Source organism: Euprymna scolopes, chromosome 46 (genome assembly GCF_053919585.1).
Source record: "Euprymna scolopes isolate OS-2025 chromosome 46, ASM5391958v1, whole genome shotgun sequence".
In the NCBI taxonomy this organism is placed as follows: domain Eukaryota; kingdom Metazoa; phylum Mollusca; class Cephalopoda; order Sepiida; family Sepiolidae; genus Euprymna; species Euprymna scolopes.
The window spans coordinates 54,301,545-54,321,812 of record NC_136527.1 but is presented as its reverse complement, the minus strand read 5'-3'; positions in this window follow the sequence as shown (position 1 = coordinate 54,321,812).

The following is a 20,268-nucleotide window of genomic DNA, read 5'->3' as shown; positions in this document are numbered from 1 at the left end:
AAATCACATCAATGACTGCATTAGTAAATTGGCTCAGATACTCTCTAAAATCTTTGATGAACCTGCAGTTAGTATTAAAAAATAATTGAAAATCACCGTACTGTAGAAATATTGGAATTGCAATGGGAAAAGCAATTAATAGAGCTCAATTGCAACATACATCCTTTGGAAGCAATTTCAAAGGAGGTATGTCTGCAATTGAAGCATTTTGAGGATGCTAGTGTTAGTGAGTTAGTGTCCTTAGTGGCAAGGATTGTATAGGGCATCAGATAATTATGAAAATGTCTTCTCTTAGGTATAATAATACTTTAGGTTTAATTAAAGCGTTTAAGAATTTCTTAGGAAGTAAATTTACAACTAAAGTAGTTTATATATAATAATAATAGAATTAATATAATTTTTCAATTAGATTTAGTTTACTTCACACAGAGAAGAATTTTTATTACATTTACGGACTTGTAGGAATACTAAATCTTTGTGCAAAGATTTAGAAGCTGCCTTTGGGAATGAAGTAGCATATTAAGAGTTACAGGTTTTAGGTGTTTTAGGTAAGCTTCTTTCAGGTCCTTGGATGAAAACTTTTTACACATCTCTGAAAGATCAGTATACAGTCACAGATGGGATCCGGATAGTGGAAGGTGTAGTTGATAAGTTAAAGATTTATTTGAAGATCCCATAAAAGTGTTGGAAAGCACTTTTGATTTTTGGGGAATCCAATTGACTTAGATGAGGACAGGTAAATTGATGAGGCGTCCTCCTTCCCAATATTGTGACTTGTTTACGTCGATGATGAAAAAGTCTTTCGAAGCTATCAGATGAATTAAGAACAGATGCTCTTGCCTCAGCTATGTTACACACTATAGAAGCAGAAAGTGTCTTTGGTGAGTATAGTGGTAGGAAACAGTCCTCATCTACTTTAGATATGTTTACAATAAGCAATCTCATCAAAGCAAATAGAAATAAGGTTTTAGATGTTCTCCATGGTGCAAAAATTAGATGTAGAATGTCTGGATAGGTTAATAAGTTTAGCAATTAAACAGAGCACAGAAGACCATAAAATAAATACTCAATATAAGAAAACAATAAATAAATCTGTTAGGAAAAGAATTTCAGATAAACATAGAAAACAATTAGAATTAGAATAAAAAAAACTAGAAAGAAATCCTCCATCTCTTCCAAATAACCTATTGATAGAAAAGTTCCCAGATTATGTAGAAATTAGGGATATTTTGTAAGGCAGTATCATAGGTAGGAGTATTTTACATATCTGGGAGGATAATAATGTAGATCAAGAATTCAACGGTCTAGTAATTAGTTTTGAAAATAACAAGTATATTGTTGAATATGATAAGGAAGATGAAGTAATTGAAAAAGTTGTATTAACTAAATATTAATTAGCAGCAAACTATAGAAATAACGAATTAATTTTTATCTATTTGTTTTACATCCTTGCCATATTTATTTTGCATAATTACAAAATTAATGTCGTTTTAGTAAAAAAATCTTAGCCTTAGTAAAATTAAAAATAATTGCTTTTTCCATTGTTTAATTCTAATATATAACTGTTAATGTTTATTTTATTAGTTAAATTAAAAATAATTGCTTTTTCCATTTTATTTATTTTCTTTGTCTTAAATTATAATTTCATCCAGAATTTAAAATCAGTACTATAAAATTTTAATTAATTTCTTTTTACAAATAAAACATACTGAAAACTTTTTCGCGGGGATTTTAAATCTGTCCAAGAAAATTTACATTTTCTTATTTTGTTGTTTCAAAAAAGTGTAATTAAAAACTTATTCTGAATGCAAAATGTCTGCTGGAAAATTTTATTTAATTTCTTGTTACAAAAATATATACTGAAAACTTTTAATCCTTTAAATTACCCAATGAAATAAGAAAATCTAAATTTTCTTATTTCATTGCGTATTTTTTTATTTTAAACTTTTTATTCCGAATTTACAATGTCTGCTGCAAAAGTTAAATTATTTTGTTACAAAAAAATATTAAAATGTTTTCATCCTGGAATGTAAATATTTCCAAGAACATTTAGATTTCCTTATTTCATTGTGTAAAAAACATTATTTAAAACATTTTAATCCGAATTCAACCTGTCTGCTGGAAAATATCATTTAGTTTGTTGTTTAAAATAATTATGGAAAACTTTCTATTCTGGTTTTTAAATTTGTCCAATAAAATTTAGATTTTTTATTTTCTTGTTTAAAAATTTTTAATCCAAACCTTTTATTCAAAATGTCTGCTGGAAAATTTTTAGTTTCTTGTTTAAAAAAATATTAAAAACTTTTTATCCTGGAAAATCTAGATTTTCTTAATTCATTGTGTAAAAAATTATTTAAAACCTTTTATTCCGAATTTACAATGTCTGCTGCAAAAGTTAAATTATTTTGTTTAAAAAAATTATTGAAAACATTTTATCCTGGAATTTAAATCTGTCCAACAAAATTTAGATTTTCTTATTTTCTTGTTTCCAAAAAATTATTTACACTTTGGCCTTATGTTCTTTTTAAGTGGAGGAGAAATCCTTCACGACTGAGACCATTTTTAATTTTTGTACCTTTTCTCCACGTTAAAAAACGACCCTGGTGTTTACCTCTGTCCCGAGGGGAGGCATTATAAATAGGTACACTTTTATTCCGAATTCAAAATGTGCGCTTGAAAATTTTTATTTTCTTGTTAAAAAATATTGAAAATTTTCCATCCTGGACTTTAAATATTTCCAAGAATATTTAGATTTTCTTATTTTCTTGTTTAAAAAATTATTTAAAACATTTATTCCGAATTCAAATTAATTTAAATTATTTTCTTGTGTTAAAGGCATTTTCAAACTTCATTTTCCCCCTGAATTAAAAAAAAATCAATTTCTGTTTTTTCTCATTTCAATGAATGTAAATTTAATTTCTTTGTCTTTTCGCTTAATTTCTCACATCTTTGAAGAATTTATAAAAATTAATTTGAGTAAAACCTTAGTTACATTGAAAAATAGGAAAATGGCATTTCTAAAGTTTTCTTTTAATATTTTTAATATACACATAAACATTCATTTATTTTATACAAAACTGAATAAAATATGCTTATAATAAAAAAACGTGTTTTGCTCGTTATTTTTACATTAAATGTTTGTTTATTCATATAGTTACTATCGAGATTACGAATGTGTTTTTACGTTTTTGATATAAATATTTATTTCACTTCGATGCTTCTGTATATGACACATCGAACTTCTGGTTTTGCGAAATGGCGGATAATAAATTTCGAAAAACCGGGTTCCGTGAATATGTGTTTAAAAATCCTTTTATTTAAAAAATACATGGAATATAAAATATAAATATGGACAAATTCTTAGACATAAAGATTAGAGGCAGCCATAGCTTAGCAATTTTGAACAGGTGACTTTTTGGCAGTTATATATTTCTATTACTTTTCCGTAAAGTTAAATTTGTTGATTTTCGTGAAATCTTTTTTACAGAAAAACGATAAAAACAACAAATATTGTATATTTCTCGATTAAATCTTTTATGATTTTAAAATGTGGTCTTTGCTCATTTTATTGATATAAAAATTATGGTTTGAAATTACATTTTCATATTGTTATAAGCTTGAAGACATGTAGAGTTTATTTTAATCAATTGTTAGCAATGGCGATTTCCCCCAAAATTCTCTTACACCTAGTGCTGCAGATGGTGTGATTTAAAGTTTCGTTCCCTAGATGAACGCATAAGAAATGAAATTGTCACATGATATGGCAAAAAAGTATCTCACGTGTTTGAGGATAGAAGAGAATTTCCAAGTAGCCTGAATCATGAAGCGAGACAAGTAAGATGTCTACGTGTCTCATTTCCTTTCCTTAAGACTAACTTAGAAAAATTGTTATGAAATAATTAGGTAATTAGATATTGGTCTCTCCTCCCTCGAACAATTTAAATAAAACCTTTAAAACCGACAAATCTTTATTGACTGTGTACGAGCTTTTATTGAACATTAAGTTAAATTAACCAAGCCTATATATCTAGTACCCTGAGTAACATAATTAGATTTCTGCAAATTTCTCAAGCTTGCTTAGCCAAAATTTCCAAGAACACGTGCCAAACAACAACCCTCTCTCTGCAGTTGGCCGGAGGAAGCAAAGAGGCGAAAAAGAATCTTCAATAACTCACATACATGCCTTTATCTCGCGCACATATTCTTGCACATTAATGAGAGTCTGCTTTCTGTGCCATGATTTTTAATAAAGAAACATTACTGATTGAAAATAACTATTATATCCTTAGAAAATTGTCGATATAAGCAGTTTTTGTTATAAAATTATGTTTTCCTCAATTTTTCATTAAAAAAATTATGTTTATCTTTTAATTAGCACTTACTAACTGGTGACTGTAATATACATTAATGTTTAATTTATTTCCTTTATAATAAATATGCACGTCACAATGTATTCTTCCTCAACTAATCAATAAATTGTAATTAGAAAAATGAAACACAATTTTAATGCCAAATTACATGAAAAAAAAAATGCAGATTAGAACTATTAAATCCAAAGTAAAATTAATGGAAATGTCTAACACTTTGTTAACTTTATTTCGTTTTCACCCCTTTAACAATATTTTGTTAATTTTATTTCATTTTTTCACTCCTTTAGCAAATGAATGAAGTTAAGAAATGATTTAACACCAAATGTTGCGACATGGCCGGTTTTGATGATGTTGTAATGCCCTGCTCTAATTTCTCATATAAGTAGAACAACGACAATTAGCAAAGTTATTAGTTTTTTTCTAGATAAGAACCTCACAGAGTTACATATTTCCAGCATCGTTTAATGCATCTCTGAAGACAATTTTTTTAGAAGATGCGGAAATTCAGGAATCAAGATCATTTGGAAAACTCTTTTCTTTCCAAAAAAAGTTTCTGACTTGTGCAGGTAAACATCAGATGATGCAAAGTATTGCAAAGTGCATGGGAAAGAATTTCATGGACGTCTGTAGTTATTAATATTTGAAATTAAACATAAAAATTAAAATAGCAGCCACTTAGACGAAGCATGTTCGAGGTATTATATTTTCTTTTCAGACCCCCTCCATTCCTGTTTTTTTCATTTTATGTTGATTGTACTTATAACGGCGCTAGTTGAATTTCAGACCCCCACACTGTTCTTATATATCGCAATTTCTTTAAACGTCACTAGCAAAAATTCAGAAAGCGATCACGCATTTGTTTTAACGGTTAATTTTTAAAAAAATTAAAAGTCTTTTGGAACGCTGATATTGTAAAAGCAAAAATTCTCTTCAATCAGTTTGCACTCTGGAGACGAAGCGTGTTAGAGATAAGTGGCTGCTATTTTAATTTTTATGTTTAATTTCAAATATTGATAACTACATTTGGTAGACACTCATTTCTATATATTATTTTATGAAATGTTAGTAGCTTCTGTGTCTTTACATCTAGCCGGTTGATGTATTTTTGTGTCCAGTTAATGATACCAAAGCTGTATGTTATTACTGGCATAGCAATTACTGATGACACTAATTTTATTTTTTATTTGTAAGCTGTTTTGCATATCTTCCACACGGCGTACACATTCTTTACTAAACTTCTCTCTCATTTTGGCATGCTGTATGTTCTCGTATTTATAAGGCAAGATCCCTGATGTAAATGTCTTCATTAAGCTGCATATTTTCTGTGTTGATCTTCTTCCCAGTTCTGAGTGTACACTTGGCAGAATTTAACCAGGCCAAACTCCTTTCCGATGTCATTGTTTGTCTAATTATCAGGTTGATAGTGTATAATTCAAGGCACCGAAGTAACCATAAGTGTGGCACACTGTCAAATGCCGTCTGGTAATCGATCCATGCTATGCTCAGGTTTCTTTGCCTCTTGCTACAGTCTTCTAACATGATCTTGTTGATCAATAGCTGGTCTTTGGTACCAAGGCGTTTTATTCTGCACCCTATCTGCTCTTTTTCAAGGTAGGTCACAGAAAATAGTTGGTCATATATATAGTCGGCTACCAGAGCAGTGAAAAGCTTGTAAGTAGCTGTTAGACAGCATATTGGCCTATATTTATTTGAGCGTTGTGTCTCCTTGGTCTTGGGTATGAGGCTATTGTCCCCCTCTGTCAGACAGGGTGTTGCTTCTTCACCTTTTAGCATCCTGCTGAAGCAATCAATGTAGTGGTGATAGAGTGCAGTAATTTTTTTCAGCCAAAAGTATTGGACATTGTCGATGCCAGGTGCTTTGTGGTTGGATAATTGTGCCAGTTTAATTGTTATGACCGGTTCTGACATGTGAGGCTTGGTTTCGTTGAGCCTAATAATGTTTTTTTTTAAATTACATTTTCACCCCAAACAAGGTCCATTGCCATTTTGTTGTAGGGGGCTACTATCAAGGACAAAGGCATCAGAGGTATTATGTAGGGAGTTGGGCAACAAGCTGTCGGTTCACGTTACACTTGAACTTATGTATGTCAGTACAGTTGGGGAAGCAAGGAGCCAGAAGGAATTTTAAAGTCTAGTTGTCCTGGGGAAGAAACTACTGGAGTAGAAAGCTCTATTAGATCTAGGGATCTCTACTGTGTAGGGGTGGGATTTAGCTGCGTGTCAGGGTTGTCAGGGTTATTTACGTCGAGGGTGCAAAAATGTTTGCAGTTCGTCAGAGCATTCACCGTCAAAGTTTTCTAATGATGACCTTAGGACGACTCTGTACTGAGGAATCCTAAAGAAATTGTTTTATTTGGCTTAGTTTGTTCCTGAAGTATGAGTTGTCATATGACTCAACAAATGTGACTTCCATGCAAAAGAAAAACCACATACTTCACATGAATGTGGTTTGTCTCCCGTATGGGTTTTCATATGACGCAACAAATTTGATTTCTGTGCAAAAGAAGAACCACATACTTCACAAGAATGTGGTTTGTCTCCTGTATGTATTGTCAGATGATCCAGCAAATGTGACTTCTGTCTAAAAGAAGAACCACATACTTCACAAGAATGTGGTTTTTCTCCTGTATGTGTTTGCATATGACCCAACAAATGTGACTTCCAAACAAAAGAAGAACCACATATTTCACAAGAATGTGGTTTCTCTGACATATGTATTGCTATATGATTCAGCAAAGTAGACTTTAGGGTAAAAGAAGAACCACATACTTCACAAGAATGTGGTTTCATTCCTGTATGTGTTTGCATATGTCTTAACAAATGTGATTTTCGTACAAAAGAAGAACCACATACTTCACAAGAATGTGGTTTCTCTCCCGTATGTGTGGCTATATGATCCAGCAAAGTTGACTTCTGTGCAAAAGAAGCACCACATACTTTACAAGAATGTGGTTTGTCTCCTGTATGTGTTTTAATATGATTCAACAAATGTGATTTCCGTACAAAAGAGGAACCACATATTTCACAAGAATGTGGTTTCTCTCCCGTATGTGTTGCTATATGATCCAGCAAAGTTGACTTCTGTGCAAAAGAAGAACCACATACTTCACAAGAATGTGGTTTCTCTCCTGTATGCCTTTGTATATGTCTCAACAAATGTGATTCCAATACAAAAGAAGAACCACATACTTCACAAGAATGTGGTTTGTCTCCCGTGTGTGTTTTCATATGATACAACAAACTTGATTTATATGCAAAAGAAGAACCACATACTTTACAGGAATATGGTGTCTCGCCCAGATGTGCTTTTATATGATTTAACAAAGTTAACTTCGAGTCGAAAGAAGAACCACATACTTTACAACAATGTGGTTTCTCTCCCATATGTGTTTTCATATGATTCAACATATTTGACTTCCGTGCAAAAGAAGAACCACATATTTCACAAGAATGTGGTTTCTCTCCCGTATGTGTTTTCATGTGACTCAACAAATTTGACTTCTGTGCAAAAGAAGAACCACATAGTTCACAAGAATGTGGTTTCTCTCCCGTATTTGTTTTCATATGACTCAACAAAGTTGACTTCTGTGCAAAGGAATAACCACATACTTCACAAGAATGTGGTTTTTCTACCGTATGTGTTTTTATATGATCCAACAAATGTGAGTTCTGTGCAAAAGAAGAACCACATACTTCACATGAATGTGGTTTGTCTCCCATGTCTTATTTCATCCACAAAAAGTATATTGAATTGAGTGTCTAATAATAAGGTGATAAGTTTCAACCTTAGATAATTTCTATGAAAGAATTTAGAATTATTTTCAAAATTTTTCATTTACCAATGAAGAAAGGTCCTTCTTTTCCATTAATGGATTTCTGTTAATTGTTGCAAATTCTGAAAATATACAAGAAAATTTGAAAAAATAAAATTCATACGGTAAAATTGAATTTATTATGTTGATTTTTATTCAAAATATCCATATTTATTATTAGTTAACAAAATTAACTTGTTTCTATTGTCAAATGTTAAACTAAAATTTTCACATTTCTTAGAGGATTAATTATATTATTTCATTCTTCAGAATACTGTTCTCATCTCGTAGCATTAGCAATGTCTGCGTAAAAATTCTATGTAATTTGAAATTTTCTTTTCAATATCACTGAGGATTGAAACTTCAACGTTCACAAGTATTTAACTTAGAACTGATTTTTTCCAAGAACTCCAACCATAGCACCATGGGTCCTTGCAGAAAATCTTAGTATAAATTTTAGGAACTGTTTTGTTTTTAAATGTTAACACTATTTTTTACTACACACACACACACACATATATATAAATATATATATATATATACATATATATAAATATATACATACAGTGATACCAAAAAAGTCTGCACTTGTCATTTTTTTCAAAAACTACAAATTTTAGCTAAATTAAATATAACTTCTAATAAACCTATACATCATTTGATTCACCTTTTATTCTTCTATAATTTTACCTTTTCATATTTGACTTTAATTGACATATTCTAGTTTTCACGTCAATTTAAAGAATAAACTTCTAATCAGGAAGGTAAAAAGAAACTCCGTTGAATTGAAAATTTGTATTTAAATGCAAATGCAGAACATTAATGCAAGACAAATACAACAGGAAAACAAGGAACATATTAATATTTAGTAGCATAGCCATTTGCAATTTGACAGTCAGCAATTTGGGGGGGGGGGCTTAAATTTGTGGCAATACTCTGGTTAAAGGCATGTCATTTCTCTTCAAGTTTTGTCCAGTTTTTCCAGATTTAAAATGTCATCATTGTGTTGCTGTTGCTTGATGTAATGTAGAAAATACTCAGTCATCATATTCATGTACTTTGGCGAATTAATTCGACCCTGAAAGCAAAATATAGGCCCTGGGCCATTGGCTCTAAAAATGCCCACACAAAAACTGAACCTCTCCCACCTAGCAATTTTGCATCTAGGATTGATGCTAATTACTTGGTGGAGATCACAAAGAGAAAGTCGAAGCATAATGATGAAATGTTACGTTGTTTAACCTGGAACGACAATAATTACTATTAGAGACGCTTTGTTGCCTAAAAGGTGGATATTGTAAGCTAGGTTAAAGCTCATGTATTGCTGCAGAGTTTTTGCCTTCTCGATTTTGATATTTTTAAACTGATATGAACAGTATGATACTTCAATAAAAATTGAAATATGAGCAGGTAAAATTATAGAGGAATAAAAGCTGAATCAAATGAGGTATAAGCTTGTTTAAACAGTAATATGCAATTTAGCTTAAATTTGTAGTTTTTGAAAAAGTGACAAGTGCTGGAAAGAATAACAAAATGCAGATCCTATGAAACGATTTGAGACAACTGAAATAAATTTATATTATAAAAATATAAAGTGTTATTTCAAAAAGACAGAAAAGATGTCTCAATGCTGGTAAATATACTCGTGTGATAACTCTGATCCAATATGACTCAGTATACACGTCGATATCATATCACTGACTAAACAATAATACGATTTATACGTTTAATACAGATGTTATAAGAAAAATATCATCCTTCCACCTCGCTGTGTAATATGACTGTTTTAATATCTCCCACTTGACTACACAACATATATACGGATGTAAAGAACTACTTTTTACTACTTATTACTATATTATTTATAATTAATTGCTCCCTATATTGTGTTAAATACTATACTAGGCTTAGTAATTGATCATCACCCAGAATATATAGTTTCCTTACGCCAGATTACTCTTCATTGTTCTTCTCTATTTATAATTTTTACTTCATCCTATAAGGGTAGATGGTTTGCCTTAAATCATATATATTCCGCCATAGCTGCTTTTTGAATCTCTCCAATGTTTTTCTAATCTTACTGTTAGTGACTGACATGGCTCACATTTGGATAATTTCCCTCATGTATGTAAATATTTTAGTCCTGATTTTTCTATAAACCACTTGATGCACACAACATATTTCTGGGGAGTCGAACCACTCTTGAAGACTTTCCTGACATTTTATAGATTACAGATATAACATAAGAGAAGTATTCAGAAGCGATTTGACTATCAGGAAACATCTTGTGTGTTGCTCTCTGGTAAGGGGTTTTTCTTAAACTTTCCACCTCATTTTAATATTTTGATACTGACTACATATTTAAAGATATATTATTAGAGTCTTTTAATGATTTTAACCCTACGTGGCATGATATGCCTTGGAAAATAAAAGAGATAAGAGTTTAATTGGTGTTGCGGGTTGAATGTGCACATATGCAAACACAGGCATAACAGCTGGTATCAAATCCACTGAAGGATTGAGTACAGTTGTCAGAATTGATATCGTCAGTAGTAAAAAAGTCAATTATATTTCACGGGTGCTGAAAGTGAGTGCAGCTGTTAAAGCAGGTCACATACAGCCTAAAGAAAAAGGCAAAAGGCGAGAGAGGCTTGCAGTCAGTCGACAATCAACATAACACAAAGTATACAAGTTTAACAAAACACTGACTGCAAAACATCCATTTAATTTGGCGCCATTTTTGATCAGTTATTCTAACAAAGAATACGGGAGCCTGAACGAACCATAAACACACGATAAAGAAATTTTCTGTGAAGTTCAGCAAAATGAAAAACAAAACAATAATTTTTTTATTATTGTGTTTCTGCTCAATATATATTAAGAAAATAGTGCTGTTGGAAAATAAAAGAGACATTGGTTAAAAGAGGTGGATTAATGATGTCTAGTGGTATTTCAGGGTGACCGAAGCAGTGGATGTGGAAAATGTCAGATTGCTCTACTAACCTATGACCTTCACCTTCACTGAGGTGCACGACTTGACACAAAAAAACAACTTCTTAATCAACTGCTAACACACGCGTCCCTGTAACGTCCAATAACAACAACAACAACAACATTCTCAGTCGACCTGCCTTTTATACCACTCTCTCAATCCCTCCTCTTGCACATGCGCCCGGAGATTCCTGACAACCTCGAGACTTACGCTTATAAAAACTCAAGTTTTGTTGTCGTGCATGCCTACACAAGGCACAAACACGTGGGCATTTGTTTTGTTGATAAGTACTACACTCCCCTCTGATCTGCTGATCACATAGAGTGCACTCCGGGGGTGCCCTCTTAGTTTGCTGGCTTCTGCAAAGGGTGATATTTACAATCTCGGATTCATGTTCTGGTTGTGGGTGTGGTTTTGGTTCTGATCCTGCCTGATCAGACGAACTACAACTATCACTCTCTTGCTCGGTGACCTCACTTATCAGCAGCTCATCTGATGATTCATTGTAGTTGTGGGATGTACTTCACTAGCTGGGCGAAGATCGCACACATGGCGTGGGGTTCCATCAACAAGGACCGACTGCTGGCTGACCACTCCAGATATTCGTCCCTGCTTGAACTTGGTGGTGCACAGGTTTCCAGAGGGTCTTACCCAAACTGGATCCCTACCTTGTATTTTTCATGACTGTCCTGATCGATTGGCTGGACAGTATCAATGCCCTTTATCCTAACACGGTATGTGTATGGCATTGGCCGGTGCTGTTGTTAGTGTCTTCCCATCCTTTGGTGTGATGTTATACCAATATGTGGCCTCCGTAATGGTGCATTGCTTTCTGGCAGCAATTCTCTTGATGCTGCGATGGCACATGAGCACATCGCAGTCGTAGTCAGACACCCCACTCATTCAACAACTTATTAAAATAGCTTATGACCTTCCTCTTCACCGAGGTGCACGATTTATATGACCTTCACCTTCACAGAGGTGCGCGACTTGACACACACAAAAAAACAGCCTCTTAATCACCTGCTAACACACGCATCACAGTAACGTCCAATGACAACAACAACCTTCTCACTCGACCTGCCTTTTATACCACTATCTCAATCCCTTCTCTTGTGCATGTGCCCGGAGATTCCTGACAACCTCGAGACTTCCGCTTATAAAAACCCAAGTTTTGTTGTTGCACATGCCTATACAAGGCACAAACACATATGCGTTTCTTTTGTTGGTAAGTATTACACTAACCACAAGAGGCCAAGTCGGACAATTCATGTTAAACAATGAAAGTTTAACATGGGTAGACTTGAAGAGGTCCCTAGTGGGTTACTCTCGAAGACTAGTCAGAAAGGAGGTACTGGGATTCTTTATAGAGGGTCTCAGTGAAATGGAGGTGGGGATAGTTGTGATATGACATGAGCCACAAGATCTATCAGAAGGCCTTAGCAAAAGTTAAATGGAAGATCTGGCTCGACATAAGGCAAGAGTATGAAGAAAAGCCGATGGGGTTTTGTCACATGAGACAGTGGATTCTAGTTGAGACTATGGATATAGCCAGTCCTAAAAGATATAGAGACAGACGTAAAAGAGGAAACCAGTAAGAGAGTAAGGGACTAGTATATAAAACTAGAGAGAAGTAAAGAGTCAGGTAGATAATTAGATATTAGTTATTGTTGTGAGGTGGACCATATAGAGAGATTCTGCAGGAAGAATATCCAAGGAAACCGAGGCGTTTCATCCCTGTGATGCCTGATAAATGGAACAAGGGCATCAATGCACATAGTTGGTAAAATGGGCGTATCAAACTCCTTTTCAATAAGAATTCAGAGAGAGAATTATAGAACTCTGGTGGATAGGGGGAGCAGAGGCGTCAGTAATACATTTTTTTAAACACTTAGACGGGGACCTAACTATGTAATGAAAACGATAGTTTAAGAACAGGTAATGGGCCCCCATTAATTGTAGAAGGATTCGTTCGATTAAGATTAGAGATAGGAAATATATCTATCCACAAGGACTTCTTTGTTACAGAGAATCTCAATACAAGTGTCATACTAAACCGCAACCTAAGAAAAATGAATTTTGATTTAGGAGCAATAAGAATATTTGATGAATATATTGCTTTGGAAGATTTTGCCCATATTTCATCAATAGTTCAGTTAGCAATGAGAATTATATTAAAACACCAGCATCTGCATACATACTTGAGAAGGAGCTGCAAAATAAGTGTAGTGTGACTGGTAACATTATCGAGATTACCATGAATGATGAACAAAAGAGAAAAAATTGAAAGGGAATAAAAGTACCTCAAGAATTCAAGTTGGAAGTTGATATGTTGTTGAAGTAGAATAGAGATTTTTCTTGTGCAGAACCAATATGCTGGAGAAGCGTATCAATATTGGAAGGCATGAACTCATCCTGTATTGAAAACCACTAAAGCAATAAAAGTTGGTAGACTTGAAGAATAGACAAAATGATGCTGACAGGTGTCATTGAGACATTGAATAGGCCGTGGAGTTTTCTATTAGCATTAGTAGAAAAGATTTTGTGTATATTTTCGGGCTTTAAACAAAGTCACCAAGAAGAATGCCTGCGCATTACTGGTTATTGACGATATACTAGCCTTGCTCGGGTCAGCAAAATATTTCTCCAAATTAGATCAAAAGTCAGGGTACTAGCAGCTTAAATTAAGTAAGGACAATAATAAGAAAACTGAGTTAATCTGCCACCCAGGTTTATTTCAGTTATTATAATGCCGTTCGGACTTGCAAATGCATCCAGGGTCTTCCAGAAATTAATGTCCATAGTTATACAGGGACAGGAAGATTATGCATAACCGTATTTGGATGATATTTTAAATTCTCAGATACGATCACATAGATAAGGTACTATCTACACCGTCTTGGGCCCTGTCTTGAAGCGTTCCTTTAAACAGATTCGAGCTCCCCAAGGACGTATGATAAACCTATCAGAATTAGCAGAAACAGGTATGACGTCATGGTATGTTATATATGTATATGTGTTGACATGCAATCACACACCAACACATAGAAGAATCATGGGCATCTACAATAGACATTAAAGATCTGATGACAATAATCCGTTACACAACAAACACAACATACATAGTAACACGTCAACAATAAAACCAAATACAACTAACACTTTTAAGCGCACACACGCTGGCAAGTAAGTTATGATTTTCCCTACACAAATTCATTACATCCATTTATGAAAAACCCATTAATAATAACTCCAACCTTTTCATCTATCACAGTTAATGTTCCACAAAATACAAACATAGTTTAATTTTATGTCGTCATCACTTTTCAGAACAGAATTAAAGTTGAAGTGTATTATCACAATATGGTAAGTAAATATGGAATTTCCATTATTGCGGGGAAAAACAAAAAACAATTTTTTCAACATTTAAAAATTACATGTAAAGAAGAAAATGTTGTGATTTATTCGTATCATTTGGACTATTGTTCTCATCTTAAGTGTTATTTTTACAATGTTTTCACAATATGACACAACATGAGAACAGTAGTCTTAATAATCTAAATAATCATTCCTCATCTAAAAAATTCAGAACTGTAATATTATAATTTGTTTAAGAATCATGATTATGTGTTTTAATTCAGTCAAAGTTATTTGTAAGGTTTATTGTATGTATTTTTGAGAGAACTTTAAAATACAACCGAACAAAAATCTTTAAACAAACAATCAGAAAATTTGATAACTGCATTTCCGAATAAATTAACAGTAAAACTCTTTGGTATACTTATGTGTATACACAGTTTCTAATACATCGATCCCTCATATTTGAACCACTCAACAAGAATACAAACACTTAATTTTTAAAAAATGAGAAAACAATAACTGAATGTCAAGAAGGCTAAAAAAAGAAGCTTAATTCGTGAAATTTGGCAAAAATAAGTCGATGTTTCCAAAATGGGGGTTCGATTTATTAAAGTGTTGTATTAGAAACGGAGTACACCTTAAAAATGGTAAATATTGAATTCTTTTTTATATATAATCTGGGAAATTAATGAGAATTAGACTTCATTGAAAAAAAATAAAAATGAAATAAAAATAAAAAATATAAACGGTGGGGTAGTACTTCCATACATGCATCGATAGGTGTCAGAGTCGGCCATTAAAAATGCTGTATATGAACTTGAATAAATCAACTATATTTCGAAGCTTATAATTATTTGAAAAATGTAATTCAAACGCTAATTTTTTCAATTAAAGGAGCAAATACCATATTTAAAAAAAATAACAAGTTTAATAGCAAATTATGCAATATTTGTTTTTTTAATCGATTTTCTTTAAAAAAGATTTAAAGAAAATCAACGAAATTTTACTTAATTCGATGATAAAAAATATAAATTCCAAAAAAATCACTTACCTATAAAAAATTATATTCAATGTATACTTCCATTTTTCATTGTTAAGAATATATCCATATTTACACTTATATTCCATGTTCTTTTTAAATAAAATACTGAGTTTGTATTACTGTACACATAGATTCGAAAAAGTGGTCAAAAAAGTAAAAGTAGAAAAGTAACTTATCTTGCCTTTGATAACATTTATTTGTTATATATTTGTATATATAACAAATAAATGTTATCAAAGGCAAGATAAGTTACTTTTCTACCTAACTGGATATATTTTTCGTGTTTTTATTCAATGTAACATGTTTATTCAGCTCGAAAAGCATAGTGTTTACCGATGTATTGGAAAATTCAAAATGGCGCCCGATTCTCTCTTAAACACCGTAAGCTCAGGAAAAGATGTTATAAATAATATACTAGACAAAATACTGTTAGAAATTCGCTCAATATATGTTACCGTGACATAAGTTGACATATATTCGGTGTTTTTTTAATAGTATTTTGTTTAGTTTATTATTTATAACACCTTTTCCTAAACTTACCATGTTAAAGAGAGTGTTGGACGCCATTTTGAATTTTCCAATACATTGGTAAACACTGCATGTTTTTCGAGCTGAATAAACATGTTACATTGAATAAAAACACACAAAAATGTATCCAGTTTGGTAGAAAAGTAACTTATCTTGCCTTTCATAACATTTATTTGTTATATATTTGTTTTTTGACAACTTTTTCGAATCTATGTGTACAGTAATACAAACCCAAAATACTTTTTTAAACAAGGATTAAAAAAAACCGCGAACTCATTTTTTGACTGTTCAAAAAAAGGGAGACAAATCTCTGATTTTTTTGCAATTATCTTAAGGTGACTTATAAACGCTATAATTAATATCTCTTTTTCTTGCATGCTGTTAACCAAAATTAGTATTTTGGGGCCTCTGTAGTTAAAAAAAGCACACAGTCACATATAAGTTTTTGCCGTTAAATGAAAACCCCAGTCAACCAATTTTTTTAATTCCTTAATGAAATACACGAGTTTTTGATTATTATATTTTATTTCTACTTTATCGAGTGATTTTTAAAAATATCTAAAAAAAAAAAAAGAAAAACATTGAATGAAATAGAAAACATTCTCGTCAGCATCCGGTATTTACTTGATGATATTACCATAACATGAGCTTTCATTTAAAAAAAAAATCAACGTGGTTTAAAAAAAAAACAACAAAACTTTACTTCTTTTTTGTTTGAAATTAGAATATTTTATTTATTGATCTTTTACATAAAACTTTAGTGAGTAAATTAATTATTTAAATTTTAACAGACATTTCCAAATGCGGAGGTGAATTTAAAAAAAACGTCTGTTTAAAATATTATATTCAATTTATTTGAAAGAGCATAAAATTTCACATTGACCCTGAAAAATATCGTACAAATTGAACCAATATAAAAATTTTGATAGATTTGTAAAGTTTAAAAATTGAAAAAAATTTCATTCCTAAAATTCAATTAATTTCATACGAAAAAAAAATGTCTGATTGAACGCACACCGACACTTTGTAAACACTGTTTTTTTTTATAAAAAAAAAAAAAAATAGAAATATTATTTTTTAAACAACTTTAATAGTTTATTTTTGAAGTATATTCCATACAGAAAATAAACAATACACTTTAAAAGGAGAAATTATGAGCTTTTTATATTTTATTCACAGTTTTCTGTTAGGGGTGTCAAAAATTCCCCAAAAATGTTGATACAGTGCATCGAGCATTTTTTTATTTTTACCGTAATGAACCAGTGAAAAGCATTCAAATTTTTAAAATTTACAAATTTTTTTCTTTTTCTTTAGTAATCAATAAATAAGTTGTTTTGCTCCACCTCAAAAATCTTTCCAGCCTTCCCCCCCTCCAAATCTTTAGAATGACCACTTTTTGAGGTTTTCAGGAATTCTGAAAACGAATATATACTTTAAAAGTTGCGCAGAGAAATAGTTTTCATGATATAAGAAAATATTCTTTTTCAAAAAGTTGTGGGTCACTTTTCTTTATAAATTTAATGTAAAATGAGCCCCCACTTTATGACCACCTAGTCAGGCGGGAATTTTTTTTTTTTTCTGATTTCATGTTTCAATAAAGACAGGGGCATTAAAGAACAAAAATCCAGAAAAAATGTTATCAAAGTTATGAAAGCGCATACAGAATTGGCCACCACCACCACTGATAACATAAAGAATTACGTATTGACCTTTTTTATGTTTAAGTCAGTATTGAAAACAAAATTTGATAAATTAGTGACCATTCGATAATAATCCGATGAAAAAAGATGAAAATAAAAAATACACATATGTGCGCCATACTTACGTTTTTGTTTTATAATTTTGTTTTATAATTCGATAATAATCCGATGAAAAAGTGAAAAAAAGATGAAAATAAAAAAGACACATATGTGCGCTAAATTCATGTAGTAATACTTACGTTTTTGTTTTATAATCTGCTTTTGATTAACTTTGTCTGCTTTTATAAAGGAAACGATTTTTCAAATGCGATTGACTTTACAAACTCAACTTAACAGTCAAGATGACGAACGGAAGAGCAAGTTCGCAGAAAACAAAATTGAAGAGGAAAAATAGAAAAAGATATTTCGAAATAGAGCCAATCTATTTGGTGAATATCACGGATAAAATTAGTATTATTTTATTTAATATTTTAATATTTACATGAGAGAGAACAGATTACAAGTTTCATCTTTATTAATTCTCTAATTCGTTGCACGTGCAATTTAATGGTGGAAACATAGTTTTTAAAGCCGCCGTTTCGTATTTTTATTTTTTTATTCATTTATTTTTAGATTCCTGATTTTTTAAATTGTGTTTGAAACATTTAAGCCTAAAGTTAATCTGATGCTTGTACAGTTTACCAAACACATTAAAAATGAAGATATTGGTGAACAATAGTTTATCATATTTTTTTAATAGATTTCTTTTTTTTTTTATCGTGTTAATTTTCTAATTCGTTGCACGTGCAATTTAATGGCGGAAACAGATAGGTGAACATAGTTTTGAAAGCTTATCATATTTTTTAATCGATTTCCGATTTTTTTTTAACGTGTTTTAAAGATTAAAGCTTAAAGTTAATCGATAATCTTGACTGGTTACTTACCATGGGTGTAATTCAGCTCAAGGAAATAATTTACCCCGAATTCCAATTAAGACAGCAAAACATCGAACCGGAAATGTAAATATGAATCGAAACGAACATTCCCCCCCCCCCATTTTTCTCAGTTTTTTAATTATCGAAATGAAACGAAACAGCTTTATTTGTTTTTTTTTTGTCTCTTTTTTTTTATCGAAATGAATTTTTTTTTCCTTTTATTTTTATTTCTATTTTCTTTTTATTAGTTTTTTTTTTGGGGGGGGATTCTATTTAAGTAAAGGTTCCACCCCCAAATTTAAAATTACGGTGCTAATGCTGATCCGCGCTATTTTTTAAATCGTATTTCCAAGTTGAATTAAAGTTTTATTATATGTTTTTTTTTTTTTATTATTCATTTGTCAGGTTAAAGTACAGAAAAGGTACAAAACGCCCCCTGCTTATGTTAAGAATAACTTTTTAAATAATAACGTTAATATTTTAGCACGGATCACTCTCTGCATGAGTACCAAAATTACGACTTGGCGTTTAAACTTTCAGGAAGAAAATAGTTTTTCAGACATGAAAAAATTATCGTGTGAAAATGAGGGAGGTCAATTTTCTATATTAATTTAACGTAAAATGATCACCCACTTTACGACCACTTTTTTAGGGGGTAAAGGGTGTGTTTATTTGTTACTTGTGACCAAGCAACCATCAAAAATGACCACTAGTTATAACGAAGAATTACACTGTTAAAAAAATATGAAAAAAAAAAAGTTACAACATGTTTTCCTGGCGGCGTGTGAAACTGACAAATTCAAATTTAAAAGTTAAATAAATTCATTGTAAAAAGTCCTTCGAAAGATAAATATTAGTTTTCTGGGACTATTTCAAAGATAATTAGTAAAGTAAAGTCCTAAGATATTGATTTAAAAAAAAACCAAAAACATGGTTTGTACAAAAAAAAAAAAAAAAAAAAAACATTGTTTGTACAAAAAAAAAAAAAAAAAAACAAGCAGAAGTTTAATAACAGATCTAACTTTCTACAATCAAAACAAAAGTTTTACAGAAGCCCAAAAATGTCAGAGAGTCCATTTTATTTTATAACTAGAGCTATGACAAGAGAATATCCTAATCATTGTTTTGACTCTCGAGTATATATCCGACACAGGTAATCAATCGAGAACCACACACTCTATCTAAAACATATTAGATATTAACTGATATATACTTGAGGGTGCCCGGAAAACTCGTCTCGGGAAAACTCGTCTCGGGAAAACTCGTCTCCGGAAAACTCGACCCCGGAAAACTCGTCCCCTTTCGCTAGGTAGGAAAACTGGTCCCTTATTGAATAAATATCGATTGAAAACACATTTTATAGTCGTTCTACAGAGTTTTCCTGGGACGAGTTTTCACTAGTTATAACAAAAAAATGTTAAAAATGAAAAAAAGTTGTAATGAAAAATGTTTTCCTGGCGACGTCAGAAAATAACAAATTCAAATTTAGAAGTTAAATAAATTCATTGTAAAAAATCCATTGAAAGATA